Below are 15,285 nucleotides of genomic sequence, written 5' to 3'. Positions count from 1 at the left end.
GTACGCCACGGTTTCCAAAACGGAGCCTCCAGCTGTTGCAAAACAACAACTCCCAGTATTGTCGGACAGCTGTTGACTGTCCAGGCATGCTGGGAGTTTTGCAACAGCTGGAGGCACCCTGTTTGGGAATCACTGGCGTAGAATACCCCTATGTCCACCCCTATGCAATCCCTAATTTAGGCCTCAAATGCGCATGGCGCTCTCACTTTGGAGCCCTGTCGTATTTCAAGGCAACAGTTAAGGGTCACATATGGGGTATCGCCGTACTCGGGAGAAATTGGGCTTCAAATTTTGGGGGGGTATTTTCTGCTTTTACCCTTTTTAAAAATGTAAAGTTTTTGGGAAAATAAGCATTTTAGGTAAAAATGTTTTTATTTTTTTTACATATGCAATAGTCGTGAAACGCCTGTGGGGTATTAAGGTTCACTTAACCCCTTGTTACATTCCCCGAGGGCTCTAGTTTCCAAAATGGTATGCCATGTGGGGTTATTTTGCAGTCCTGGCACCATAGGGGCTTCCTAAATGCAGCATGTCCCCAGAGCAAAATTTGCTTTCAAAAAGCCAAATGTGACTCCTTCTCTTCTGAGACCTGTAGTGCGCCAGCAGAGCACTTTTCACCCCCATATGGGGTGTTTTCTGAATCGGGAGAAATTGGGCTTCAAATTTTGGGGGGTATTTTCTGCTTTAACCCTTTGTATAAATGTAAATTTTTTGGGAAACCAAGCATTTTAGGTAAATTTTTTAATTTTTTTTTACATATGCAAAAGGCGTGAAACACCTGTAGGGTATTAAGGTTCACTTTACCCCTTGTTACGTTCCGCGAGGGGTCTAGTTTCCAAAATGGTATGCCATGTGTTTTTTTTTTGCTGTCCTGGCACCATAGGGGCTTCCTAAATGCGGCATGCCCCCAGAGCAAAATTTCCTTCAAAAAAGCCAAATGTGACTCCTTCTCTTCTGAGACCTGTAGTGCGCCAGCAGAGCACTTTTGACCCCCATATGGGGTGTTTTCTTAATCGGGATAAATTGGGCTTCAAATTTTGGGGGGTATTTTCTGCTATTACCCTTTTTAAAAATGTAAAACTTTAGGGAAACCAAGCATTTTAGGTAAAATTTTTTTTTTTTTTTTTTACATATGCAAAAGTCGTGAATCACCTGTGGGGTATTAAGGTTCACATTACCCCTTGTTACGTTCCCCGAGGGGTCTAGTTTCCAAAATGGTATGCCATGTGGGGTTTTTTGCTGTTCTGGCACCATAGGGGCTTCCTAAAGGTATGTGCTTACTCGAGAGGAATTGGGTTTCAAATACAAGTAAAAATTTTCTCCTTTTTACCCCTTGCAAAAATTCAAAAATTGGGTCTACAAGAACATGCGAGTGTAAAAAATGAAGATTGTGAATTTTCTCCTTCACTTTGCTGCTATTCCTGTGAAACCCGTAAAGCGTTAAAACGCTTACTGAATGTCATTTTGAATACTTTGGGGGGTGCAGTTTTTATAATGGGGTCATTTATTGGGTATTTCTAATATGAAGACCCTTCAAATCCACTTCAAACCTGAACTGGTCCCTGAAAAAAAGCGAGTTTCAAAATTTTTTGAAAAATTGGAAAATTGCTGCGGAACTTTGAAGCCCTCTGGTGTCTTCCAAAAGTAAAAACATGTCAATTTTATGATGCAAATATAAAGTAGACATATTGTATATGTGAATAAAAAAAAAAAATTTTTTGGAATATCCATTTTCCTTACAAGCAGAGAGCTTCAAAGTTAGAAAAATGCAAAATTTTCAAATTTTTCATCAAATTTTGGAATTTTTCACCAAGAAAGGATGCAAGTTACCAAAAAATTTTACCACTACGTTAAAGTAGAATATGTCACGAAAAAACAATCTTTGAATCAGAATGATAACTAAAAGCATCCCAGAGTTATTAATGTTTAAAGTGACAGTGGTCAGATTTGCAAAAAATGGCCGAGTCCTTAAGGTGAAAAAGGGCTCAGTCCTTAAGGGGTTAAAAAAATAACTGTGTCAACAAAAATAACCATATGTGAAATCGCCGCATGTGAAAATGTCCTAACTATAAAAATATATTGTTAATTAAACCGCACGGTCAATGGCGTACGCGCAAAAAAATTCCAAAGTCCAAAATAGCGTATTTTTGGTCACTTTTTATAGCATGAAAAAATGGATAAAAAGCTATAGAAAAGTCTGATCAATATAAAAATGGTGCTGATTAAAACTTCAGATCACAGCGCAAAAAATGAGCCCTCATACTGACCCATACGCGCAAAAATAAAAAGTTATAGGCGTCAGAGTATGACAATTTTAACGTATACATTTTCCTGCATGTATTTATAATATTTTTTAAAAGTAGTACAAAATCAAACCTATATAAGTAGGGTATCATTTTAACCATATGGACCTACAGAATAAAGATAAGATGTCATTTTTACCCAAAAATGCACTGCATAAAAACGGAAGCCCTTAAAATTTACAAAATTGAATTTTTATTTCAATTTTGTTGCACAATAATTTTTTTTCTGCTTTGCCGGGAATATTTTGGTAAAATTAACAATTTCACTGCAAAGTTGAATTGGTGGCGCAAAAAATAAGATATCAAATAACAATAGGTGTGGGTACTCTATCTATCTCACAGTGTATTGTCCGAGAAATTAGCCTAGAATGGTATCCTCTAACCACTGGAGAAAATGATAAAAAGCAGAAAAATTTGGCTGGTTCTCAAAGACTATATAGAAATGATGATAAGATGGAAAAAAAAAAAGAAAATAAAATTAGTATAATAATAATAATTAAATAAAATAAAATGTATAATAAAATGAGAAGAGTGTGTGTGTCATTAAATGATAATGGGAAAGAATATGTAGTAAATATAGCTGTAATGAATGATAGAGAATAGTTACATAGTTACATAGTTACATAGTTAGTACGGTCGAAAAAAGACATTTGTCCATCAAGTTCAACCAGGGAATTAAGGGGTAGGGGTGTGGTGGGATATTGGGGAAGGGAAGGGATTTTATATTTCTTCATAAGCATTAATGTTATATTGATAGTATAATAGTGAGTAATAAATGTAGTTGTGGTATTGGTGTATGTGACAGTGGAATAATGTCCGGGTGTGAATGGAAACGGTGTTGGTGTTAATGTAATATTGTAATATAGCAAATGAACCAAAAGGATATATGGATTTACGTGTGTTGCAATAACTCATGTGCTGACCATGTCCAAAGTATAACAGTTTATTAGATACAATTTATCAACATAAACATAACACTAATAATGCAAGTGCTGGATCCTAGCACTAACCTACAGCACTTGTTGTAGTTTAAGAAGAATATATTGCATAAACATTTTTTTTGCATAAAAAAAAATATTAAAATTAGTACAATTGGTTCAAACAGTCTCAAGAAGTATGCGGAAAAGGTGGAAAGTGAAAGTTGGGTGGTGGGAGCGCCTGCAGTGCACTTGCAGGGGCTGGAGTACCACAGTTCTTTGCCCACTCCTATTTGACAAGATGAGAGTTCCTCATTAGTAGTAAGGAGGAAAGATGGAATGGGTGCCGGACAAGCTATTGTACAGACTTGGAGGTAGTACAGTAGTTGGTGAACGGCTCGGCGGCCGTCTAATAACACAGCACGGCGGCTATGCGGCAAAACAAATACACGGCACGGCAGCCGTGAAGGTGGAATAAAGTCCCGTCGGTACAGCGTACCTCTTACCCTGTGCTGGAGGATTTGGCAGTCCTCTCCTTCTGTGGTGATTACCTAATGGTGACAGCCGGGTCTGCCTTGCCGCAGTACGATCGTCCAGGTTAGGTTACCACTCTGTCAGAGATCGGGTAGGCGCTCAGAGTTGTAGATGTGGAGCAATAGGCGAAGATGGTGCATGCAGCGGTGGTGGCAGTGATGTCCTAGCTGATGTCCGCGGTGTGTCCGGTACTTTGTTTGAGACTGAGGGTAATGTCAATGAGCTGTTGAGCTGGATCAAACGCGTTTCGGTTCGCCTGGGACCTTCTTCAGTGATAAAATGGAGTCTCCCACTTATCCAGAGCTATAAATAGCTGGAATTTGGCAGTCAAATTGGGTGAGTGAAAAAACCTGGTTGGATTCTTTGGACATAGATGGCCATGGGAAGTGTAAAACGTGGAATGAAATGTGTCAATGGGTGAAAATAACTTTATTCTGGATGTGCTTTAAGTGTGAATGAGTAAAAAAGGGAGATGGTGATTGGTACAGAGATAAAATATGGAGATAAAATAAAATAGAAATATAAATAAATAAAAATAAATATAAAAATAAATAATAAAAAATAAATAAATATAAATAAATAAAAAATAAAAAATAAATAAAATAAAATAAAAATAAAAATTAAAATAATAGTAAAGTAAAAAAAAGGAAAAAAATAAAACAAAAAATAAAAAAAATATTAAATAATAAATAATAAAAATTTGTAGAATAAAATAAAATAATATAGTAAACATTTTTTAAATAACATTTTAATTAAAAGTCAAAATAAAGACTAAAATGCACAAAAAGGTCACAAGATAAGAGGAGATAAAATGATGATAAAATTAATATGGGTTAGGTGAGAGAACCAAAAATTTCCATTTCGGAGTTCAATCCATAGGGAGTTATTGTTTGGAACTCGTAAATATTTCGACTCTCGATACATGACATTTTAGCTATATAGTTACCACCTCTCCAATCTTTCTTAACGGATTGAATGGGTGCAAATACCATGCATGATGGGTCCTGGTTGTGAAATTCTTTAAAGTGGGAGGATAGGGAATGATTAGTGAAGCCAGTTTTAATATTATATATGTGTTCTTTTATCCTCGCCTTTAGGGTTCTTTTTGTCCGTCCTATATACTGTTTTTGGCATGGACAGGTGATAATATAAATGACAGAAGAGCTATTGCAGGTGAGTAATTCGTCAATCTTATGTTGGTATGAATTCACTGTAGAGGTTATTGTATCTGTTTTTTTAGGGAACTTCGTCTGGCTAGAATTGGTACATTTCCCGCATCGAAAAAAGCCATGCAGGGATAACCAAGTTTGTGATGTTTTGTGCTGTCCCTTGTTCTGGTTTGGTTGTTTTGTTGTTGGGGCAATTTTTAGGCCCAAATTCGGTGCTTTGGTGTAAATAATTTTGGCTTTATCTGTTAGCACTGATGCTAGTGTTTTGTCTTGCTTCAATAGTGGCCAGTATTGGTTTATAATCTGTTCTATCTTCTTATATTGATTGCTGTATGGTAAGATAATTTTCATCGTTTGCATGTCCTCTTTTTTGTTTGAATTCCCTTGTTCCTCAAAATAGGTATTTCTGTCTTGTTTTCTAATCTAATCTTCTTTTTTGCTTAAAATCTTGACTTAAAATCCTAGCTTCCTCTTCAAATTTTTCTTCTTTGGTGCAGTTTCTTTTCAGTCTTCTAAATTGTCCTTGGGGTACATTAATCAGCCATCTGGGGAGGTGGCAACTCTCAAATAAAATGAAGCAAAAAATAAGATATAATATGGAATTTTATGTGCAAAATTTTAAGCTTTATGATTTTTAGAAGGTGATGTGTAAAAAATGAAAGTGCAAAAATGGAAAACCCTGCATCCTTAAGGGGTTAAAGGAAATCTGTCACCTGCACTAACCTGTCGGTACGTTCTGGTGACACTGATGACAAAATAAAAGAATTATGGATCTTAAAAACGGAAACACAAAGATGAAAAGTAGTGTCCAAGTCCAAAATGGGCTGTGTCCCTAAGGGGTTAATAATAATAATAATAATAATATTCTTATCCTTCTTCTTAATAATAATAATGATAATAATAAAAAAGAATTTCATGTGGGGTCTGGATGTAACTTAAAGGGGTATCCAGCGCTAAGACATCTTCTCCCCTATCCACGCCCCTTACCATAGGCTTGCATTGAGGGGGCGGGGCATGATGTCACACAGGGGCAGGGCCGTGACATCACAATGCATCGGTGGGACCCCCGCGATCAGGCATCTTATCCCCTATCCTTTCGATAGGGGATAAGATGTCTTAGTGCCAGAGTACCCCTTTAAATGAGAACTGCGGCATAGTCCCCCTGGAAGTCCCCCTGTGCCCGGCAGCAAAAACATGAAAAACAACTCTAACTCACCTTCCTATGGTACCCCGTTGCGGAGATATCGGTGTCCCATTCCTCCCCTGCTGCTGGCTTCTTAGGCTCAAAACCTCACAGTGCAGGCAGCGTATTGCCAGCCACAGCGATGTAAGCAGCCTGGGCAGCAGGGAGAAGGTGGGGCCGGGCTCCTTACGTGACAGTGCGCTCAACCTATCCTCAGCCGTGGAGGGACATCTCTGCGGCCGGCGATATGCTGCCTGTACTGTCACGTTTCAAGCCTAAGAAGCCAGACGCCAGCAGCACTGGAGGAATGGGACGCCGATATCTCCACAATGGGGGAAAGTAGGAAGGTGAGTTAAAGTTTGTTTTTTATGTTCTTGCAGCCTGGGCACAGGGTGACTTAAAAAACTTACCCCGCTGTTTTTCTTTAAAGTTGTACTCTGGTGGAAATTTTATTTTTTTAAATCATCTGGTGCCAGAAAGTTAAACAGATTTGTAAATTACTTCTATATAAACAACTTAACTGTTTCATTACTTTTCACTTGATGTATGCTCCGCAGGAAGTTAATTTTTTATTTATTTCCTTTCTGCCTGAACACAGTGCTCTCTGCTGCCACTTCGGTCCATATCTGGAACTGTCCAGAGCAAGAGAAAATCCCTATAGCAAACCTATCCTGCTCTGGACAGTTCCTGACATGGACAGAGGTGGCTGCAGAGAGCACTGTTCAGGCAGAAAGGAAATTCAAATAGAAATACACTTCCCGTGGAGCATACAGCAGCTGAGAAGTACTGGGAGGGTTAAGATTTTTTTATCAGAGTAATTTTCAAATCTGTTTAACTTTCTGGCTCCAGTTGATTAAAAAAAAAAATTCAATAGAGTACCCCTTTAAGAGCTTTTGATCTGTAAATACATGATCAGTGAACTTGAGACTTGATCATTTTCCAGTGATTAAATGACTAAAGTGACCTTCAAGATCAAGGAAACAAATGGCTTTGAGAGAATGATTGCAGTCTGTCAGCTGTAGTATGTGGGCTGTCCTGTTCAGACAATGTGGTTCTGCATGTACAAGCAGCGGTCCAACATGTGAAATGGATATACTGTATGTTACACAGTGTGTCAAGACATTTCGCCCTGACATACAATAAAAATCCTGATATACCAAACTGATTATTCTGGAAAACCATACCAGGTAATTGTCCAAGTTGACCCCAAAAGAGACGTCAATCGGATAATAAACTGAAGTTGCCTTTGATCTGAGTGTGGAAGTCCATCCAGCGGCATCAGAATTCTGATACACCCTGGAGGAAAAAATTGTCATTTTGGTTTGTGTTTCGAGAGCAGAAGGGCTGCAGAAGGATGCATTGATTTTATATATGTGCTTTTCTCCAGTGTTGTATTTGGCAACCACAACTGTCATATACAATGGCCCTGATTAAAACCCACAAAGAAAACTACACAACACACTTAGTAAATCAAGACCAATGCCTCTAATATCTATCCATGTTGCATTGTGATTGTTTGTCATTACTTGTGATATATGTCTTGTAGAAATGTCCATTTGTATGCACAATTTATAATTTTAGATTACTGATTTTGTACAAAAAGTTTTAGATTTTTTAAGCGGTACAACAATGTAAAAGTATCAAGCAATGGGTATCATTTTAATTGTATTGACCCACAGAATAAAGAACACATGTCATTTCTACTGTTAAGTGTACAGTGCGGAAACGAAACCCTCCAAAATGTGCAAAATTGTGGTTTTCATTTAAATTTCCTCCTTTAAAAAAAATTTTTTTTTTTAGGTTCGCCCTACATTTTATGGTAAAATGAGAGGTTTCATTACAAAGTACAATTGGTCACTTGGTCACGCAAAAAACAAGCCCTTATATGGGTCTGTAGATGGAAATATAAAAGAGTTATGGATTTTAGAAGGCGAGGAGGAAAAAACAAAAACGCTAAATAAAATTGGCCTAGTCCTTAAGGTTAAAATTGGCTTGGTTATAGGCTACTGGGCATAGTAATTAATATTTGGGAATTGTAGGATATCCACATTGGATTGGTAGCTTTCTGTCAGTTTGAATAGACAGATGGTGGCAGTGATACCTTTAACCCCTTAATGACCAAGCCCATTTTCACCTTGAGGACCAGGCAAATTTTATTTTTGCGTTTTCGTTTTTTCCTCCTCGCCTTCTAAAATCCATAACTCTTTTATTTTTCCTTCTACAGACCCATATAAGGGCTTGTTTTTTGCGTGACCAATTGTACTTTGTAATGAAACCATAAAATGTTACCATAAAATGTACGGCAAACCCCAAAAAAAAATATTTCGCGAGGAAATTTTAATGAAAACCAAAATTTTGCACATTTTGGAGAGTTTTGTTTTCGCACTGTACACTTTACGGTAAAAATGACATGTGTTCTTTATTCTGTGGGTCAATATGATTAAAATGAAACCTATGGCTAGATACTTTTATATTTTTGTACCGCTTAAAAAAAATCTAAAACTTTTTGTACAAAATCAGTAATCTAAAATTGCTCCATATTTTGACCACCTATAACTTTTTCATTTTTCCGTATATAGGGCGGTATGAGGGCTCATTTTTTTCACTGTCATCTGTAATTTTTTTTAGATAGTACATTTGCAAATATAAAACTTTTAGATCATTTTTTATTATTTTTTTAATAAAATGTGACCAAAAAAGCTGCATTTTTTTACTTTTTTTTTAATTTTTAACGTTTACGCCATTCACCGTACGGGATCATTAACATTATATTTTGATAGTTTGGACATTTACGCACCCGGCGATACCAAATATGTTTATTAAAAAATAACGTTAACGCTTTTTGGGGGTAAAATGGGAAAAACTGACAATTTTCATTTTTATTGGGGGAGGGGATTTTTCACTTTTCTTTTACTTTTTATTTTTACATTTTTCTACTTTTATTTTACACTTTTTATGTCCCCATAGGGCACTATCTATAGCAATCCTTTTATTGCTAATACTGTGCAGTGCTATGTATAGGACACAGCACTGCTCAGTATTATCGGTGATCTTCTGCTCTGGTCTGCTCGATCGCAGACCAGAGCAGAAGACCCCGGGAGATGGGCGGAGTTAGGTAAGGGGACCTCTGGCTGTCATGCTTGATGATCGGATCCCCGCGGCAGCGGTGCGGGCGATCCGATCATCCAATCAAAGTGCCGCAATGCCGCAAATACAGTGATCTGTATTGATCACGGCATTGGAGGGGTTAAAGGCGGACATCCTTGGGATCGCGGATGTCGGCCATTACGGGCGGGTCCCTGGCTGCTGCTAGCAGCCGGAACCTGCCCTGTATGATGCGAGCACCCTTCCGATGCTCGCGGTCATACACAGGACGTAAATGTACGTCCTGGTGCGGGAAGTCCCGCCAAACCAGGACGTACATTTACGTCCGTGGTCGTTAAGGGGTTAAGGACCAATGCAAGCAAACCTGTATGCCCCTGAAAGACAAAGCCTGTTTTTACAAATCTGGGATGCATAACTTTATTAGAGAATAACTCTCTGGTAAAGTTTTGCCAATCACGATAATTCTGACAATTTTTTTTTTGTCACAAGTGGTCCTTCGTGTACATAGTAAAAGTAAGCAAATATAATTTGTAGTTTTTTTCTCTACAATGCAAAAAATCATGAAATATATATATTTTTTAAACAACGCTTTTTTGCTATTTTAACACTAATCGGTTGCATACATTTATACTTTATGGCCAAATAGTTTATGAAACTTATACTTTCAGATGTCTACTTTATTTTGAAAGCAATGAGATGAAGAAACAAAGAGTGGGCTGGGCACTGCCTAGTAATCCAATGTGGCCAATGTTCATGGATGATGAACTACGGGGGTGCAGCGTGGCAATGGAACATTCATGTACGCCTGAAGAAACCCCACTGGCGTTAAACGGCACCAACGTGCTCCAGTGAACGTCCCTGCCTGTGGAACACCCTGCTCTGCACCTTCCACATGGGGAGATTGTCCGGGACTGCTATGTTGTACGAGTATGTACTCTGAATAAACAGATGTCCATTTGAACGGGTAAGTGCACTGGCGTCTTTCTTCTCTCCACGTATTTTATTTTGAAAGCATTTCATTTTTTGTTAATCAACATTTTCAATGAATTAGAAGCCTAACAATTTAACTTGAAATGTTTAAAATTTTAAAAATGTTAAAAGTACATCTTTTTTTTCATGTGCTATACAAGGTTTGCAGAAATTTGAAGGTGGTAGAAGGTAGAACCCCCCCCCCCCCAAATGACCCCATTGTAAAAACTAGACCCCTCAAGGTATTCGCTAGGGGGTACAGTGAGTATTTTAACACAATAGTTTTTTGGCAGGAATTATTACAATGTCAGTGTTAAAAATTCAAAATTAGCTTTTTCTCACAAATGCATCATTTGTGGGACATATTTTTCTATATCGCTTCTGATAATGAAATAAATGCACCCTGTATTTCATTAAGCTGCTCGGCCTGTGTTTGGAAATACCCCCGTTTAGGCCATATTTGGTTCCTTGGCCGCGTGGTAGGACCCAGAAGGAGAGGAGCGCCATTTGGCTTTCAGGGCATCATTTTAGTCCGAATGGATTATAGGCCGCACTTCATGCCTGCAAAGGGTTTTAGCTGCCATAACCATATAGAACCCCCACAAGCGATCCCATTTTGGAAACAACACCCCCTAGTATTGGTCTATGTATTCACCTAGACCAAAGTATTCACCTAGACCAAAATTGAGTACTTTGAGTCGTTTTTGCGTGGCTGGAATGGTTACAAAGTCAGTGGAAAAATTTACATTTTCTTTTTTTTTTCCACAAATGCATCCTTTGCGGGACATATTTTTTGTACATTGCATCTGAAAAGTAGAAAATGCGCCCCATATTTTATTACGCTGTTCGTCCCGTGTTTGGTAATTTACCCTGCTTAGGCCATATTTGGTTGCATGGCCACATGGTGGGACCCAAAAGGAGAGGAGCACCATTTGGCTTTCAGGATATTATTATACAAATTATATGCCGCACTTCATCTTGCAAAGCATTCTAGCTGTCAGAACAATACCGCACTCCCAGAAGTGACCCCATTTTAGAAACTGCCCCTTAAAGTATTTAACTAAGGCAAAAGTAAATACGTTGAGCCCTTGTTGTGTGGCTAGAATTATTTCAAAGTCAGTGGAAATAAATAGCAATTAGCTTTTTTTCCCACCAATTCTTTATTTGTATGACATCATTTTGGTAAGTCGCTTTTGAAATGGAGGAAATACGCCCATATTTTATCACCATGTACGTCCCGGGCTGGGCATTACCCCTACTAAGGCCATATAAGGTTGCCTGACCACCTGGTAGGACAAAGAAGGAGAGGCATCATTATATGAATTATAGACCCCACTCGATGCCTGCAAAGGATCGGAGTTGTCAGAACCATTACAAGAGTATTGGCTGGACCAGGGACCACTCTGATTGGTCCTTTGTCAGCTAGCAGTGACGTGTGGCTTGAAAAAACTGGTTAATTTTGTTGGAGGGAGGGGGGGTTGGGTGATAGTCCCCTTTCATGCTGCATTTCTGTAGTATAGGTGTCCGTTGTCATGTCAAAAAAGGGATGCCAATGTATACTGCAGCAGTCTCATTCAGCATCACTTTTTTTTGACGAGATCACTGCTGCGGCTGGGTAGCTCAGTGTGTCCGCTCATGACTGCCGGCGGGAAATCCGCCGCTATGAGTGGACACACAAAGCTACCAAGCCGCAGCAGGGAGCTCATTATTGGGACTGCTGGTGGGTATATGCTATGGATGTGCACGGGTGATTCTACACATTTTGCATTTTTATTTTTCATTATATTTATTTAATAAATGTTATATTTTTAAATTATTATTTTTTGCACTTTTTTAAAAATTTTAATTTTTTTTCTATTTTTTTAACACTTATTGTTTTTACACTTTTATTTATTTTATATAATTTTTTTACACTTTTTTTTAATGCTTTGGAATACTTAGTATTCCAAAGCATTGCAGACACAGTCATGGCCGTAAATGTTGACACACATGAAATTTTTCTAGAAAATTAAGTATTTCTCACAGAAAAGGATTGCAGTAACACATGTTTTGCTATACGAAGGTTTATTCCCTTTGTGTGTATTGGAACTAAACTAAAAAAGGAAGGAAAGAAAGCAAATTGGACATAATGTCACACCAAACTCCAAAAATGGGCTGGACAAAATTATTGTCACCCTTTCAAAATTGTGGAAAAATAAGATTGTTTCAAGCATGTAATGCTCCTTTAAACTAACCTGGGGCAAGTAACAGGTGTGGGCAATATAAAAATCACACCTGAAAGCAAATAAAAAGGAGAGACGTTCACTTAGTCTTTGCATTGTGTGTCTGTATGTACCACTCTAAGTATGGACAACAGAACCAAAACTTGAGAACCAAAATTGTGGAAAAATATCAATCTCAAGGTTACAGGTCCATCTCCAGAGATCTAGATTTGCCTTTGTCCACAGTGTGCAATATTATCAAGAAGTTTGCAACCTATGACACTGTAGTTAATCTCCCTGGGCGTGGACAGAAATTAAAAATTGATGAAAGGTGTCAATACTGGATAGTCCGGATAGTGGCTAAGCAGCCTTAACCATGTTCCAAAGATATTCAAGCTGTCCTGCTGGCTCAGGGAGCATCAGTGTCAGCGTGAACTATCCGTCGACATTTAAATGAAATGAAATGCTATGGCAGGAGACCCAGGAGGACCCCACTGCTCACACAGAGACATAAAAAAGCAAGACTACATTTTGCCAAAATGAACTTGAGTAAGCCAAAATCCTTCTGGGAAAAAGTCTTGTGGACAGATGAAACCAAGATAGAGCTTTTTGGTGAAGCACATCATTCTACTGTTTACCGAAAATGGAATGAGGCCTACAAAGAAAAGAACAGAGTACCTACAGTGAAATATGGTGAAGGTTCAATGATGTTTAGGGGTTGTTTTGCTGCCTCTGGTACTGGGTGTCTTGAATGTGTGCAGGGCATCATGAAATCTGAGGATTACCAACGGATTTTGGGTCGCACTGTACAGCCCAGTGTCAGAAAGCTTGGTTTGCTTCCGAGATCTTGGGTCTTGCAGCAGGACAATGACCCCAAACATACGTCAAAAATCCCATTGAACACCTGTGGAGAGATCTTAAAATTGCTGTTGGGAAAAGACGCCCTTCCAATAAGAGAGACCTGGAGCAGTTTGCAAAGGAAGAGTGGTCCAACATTCCGAGGTGTAGGAAGCTTATTGATGGTTATAGGAAGTGACTGATTTAAGTAATTTTTCCAAAGGGTGTGCAACCAAATATTAAATTAAGGGTGCCAATAATTTTGTCCGGCCCATTTTTGGAGTTTGGTGTGACATTATGTCCAATTTGCTTTTGTTCCTCCTTTTTTGGTTTAGTTCCAATACACACAAAGGAAATAAACGTGTGTGTATAGCTGTAACGCCGAGCGCTCCGGGCCCTGCTTCCCCTCCTGAGCGATTGCAGCGTCACTTCCCTGCTTGTAGCGCCCCGGTCAGCGAGTGTGACCGGGAGCGCTGCTCTGTGTCCCTCGGCGGGGATGCGATCCCCGTGGCGGGACGTGCCCACCTGCGGGTCGAGTCCCGTGTCACTTACCGGCCCTTCTGCTAAGTTCCGGCGCGCGCAGGGTCTCTCAGATTTAAAGGGCCAGTGCACCATTAATTGGTGCCTGGCCCAATTAGTTCCTAACACTCCCTACACTATATAAACCCACTTCCCCTTCCTGTCCCTGCCGGATCTTGTTGCCTTGTGCCCTGAGAAAGCGTTTCTGTGTGTTCCATTGCCTGTGTATCCAGACCCTTGCCATTGCCCCTGACTACGAACCATTGCTGCCTGCCCAGACCTTCTGCTACGTCCTACCTTGCTCTTGCCTTGTCCTTGTGTACCGCGCCTGTCTCAGCTGTCAGTGAGGTTGAGTCGCTATCGGGTGGAACGACCTGGGGGTTACCTGCCGCAGCAAGTCCATCCCGCTGGTGGAAACCAGTAACCCCTTAGATTCTGTTTCCCTGGTACGGGCCACGCCATCACCTCACTGACACAGAGGATCCACCATCCGCCAGCCCGCATCCTGACAGTAGATCCGGCCATGGATCCCAATGAGGTGCCCCTGCCAATCTCGCTGACCTCACCACCCTGGTTGCTCATCAAGGACAACAGCTGACGCAGTTGACCGACATGCTCCAGCAGCTTCTGTCTGCCCAGCGTCAACCATCTCCTCCGCCAGCTCCAGCTTCTCCTCCACTCCGAGTTGCTGCAACTACCTGTAGAGTTCGCTTGTCTCTTCCGGAGAAGTTTGATGGGGACTCTAAGATGTGTCGGGGATTCCTGTCCCAATGTTCCATGCACCTTGAAATGATGTCGGACCAGTTCCCCACAGAACGGTCGAAGGTGGCTTTCGTGGTCAGTCCTGGGAAAGGCCTTGTCCTGGGCCACACCGCTGTGGGACCGCAACAATCCTGCCACTGCTTCTGTCAAGTCCTTCTCCGAAGTATGCAGCGTCTTCGAGGAGCCAGCCCGGGCTTCCTCTGCCGAGATGGCTCTTCTGAATCTCGTCCGAGGGAGCTCTTCAGTGGGCGAATATGCTATCCAGTTCCGCACCCTCGCCTCTGAGCTAGCTTGGAACAATGAGGCCCTCTGCGCGACCTTCAAGAAAGGTTTATCCAGCCACATCAAAGATGTTCTGGCCGCACGAGAGATTCCTGCTACCCTGTCTGAGCTCATCCATTTGGCCACCTGCATAGACATTCGTTTCTCTGAAAGATGCCAGGAAAAGGATTTTGATCACACCAGGCGTTCTCCTCCTTTGGCACCTCTCTTTCAGTGTCCTTTGCAACCCGTTCCTGTGCCTTCCGCCGAGGAGGCTATGCAAGTGGACCGGTCTCGCCTGACTCAACAACGAGAATTTGTGCCTGTACTGTGCTAGTACCGAACATTTCCTGGAAGACTGTCCTGTTCGTCCTCTGAGTCAGGGAAAACGCACGCACCTAGCTAACGTGGGAGAGGCGTTGCTAGGTGTGAATTCTTCCTCTCCACGACTGACTCTTCCTGTGCGGGTTGCTGTACCCGCTAATACTTCCTTTTCCGCTGTGGCCTTTCTGGACTCAGGTTCAG

Source organism: Hyla sarda, chromosome 4 (assembly GCF_029499605.1).
Source record: "Hyla sarda isolate aHylSar1 chromosome 4, aHylSar1.hap1, whole genome shotgun sequence".
Taxonomy (NCBI): domain Eukaryota; kingdom Metazoa; phylum Chordata; class Amphibia; order Anura; family Hylidae; genus Hyla; species Hyla sarda.
Note: the sequence above shows the minus strand (reverse complement) of the source record.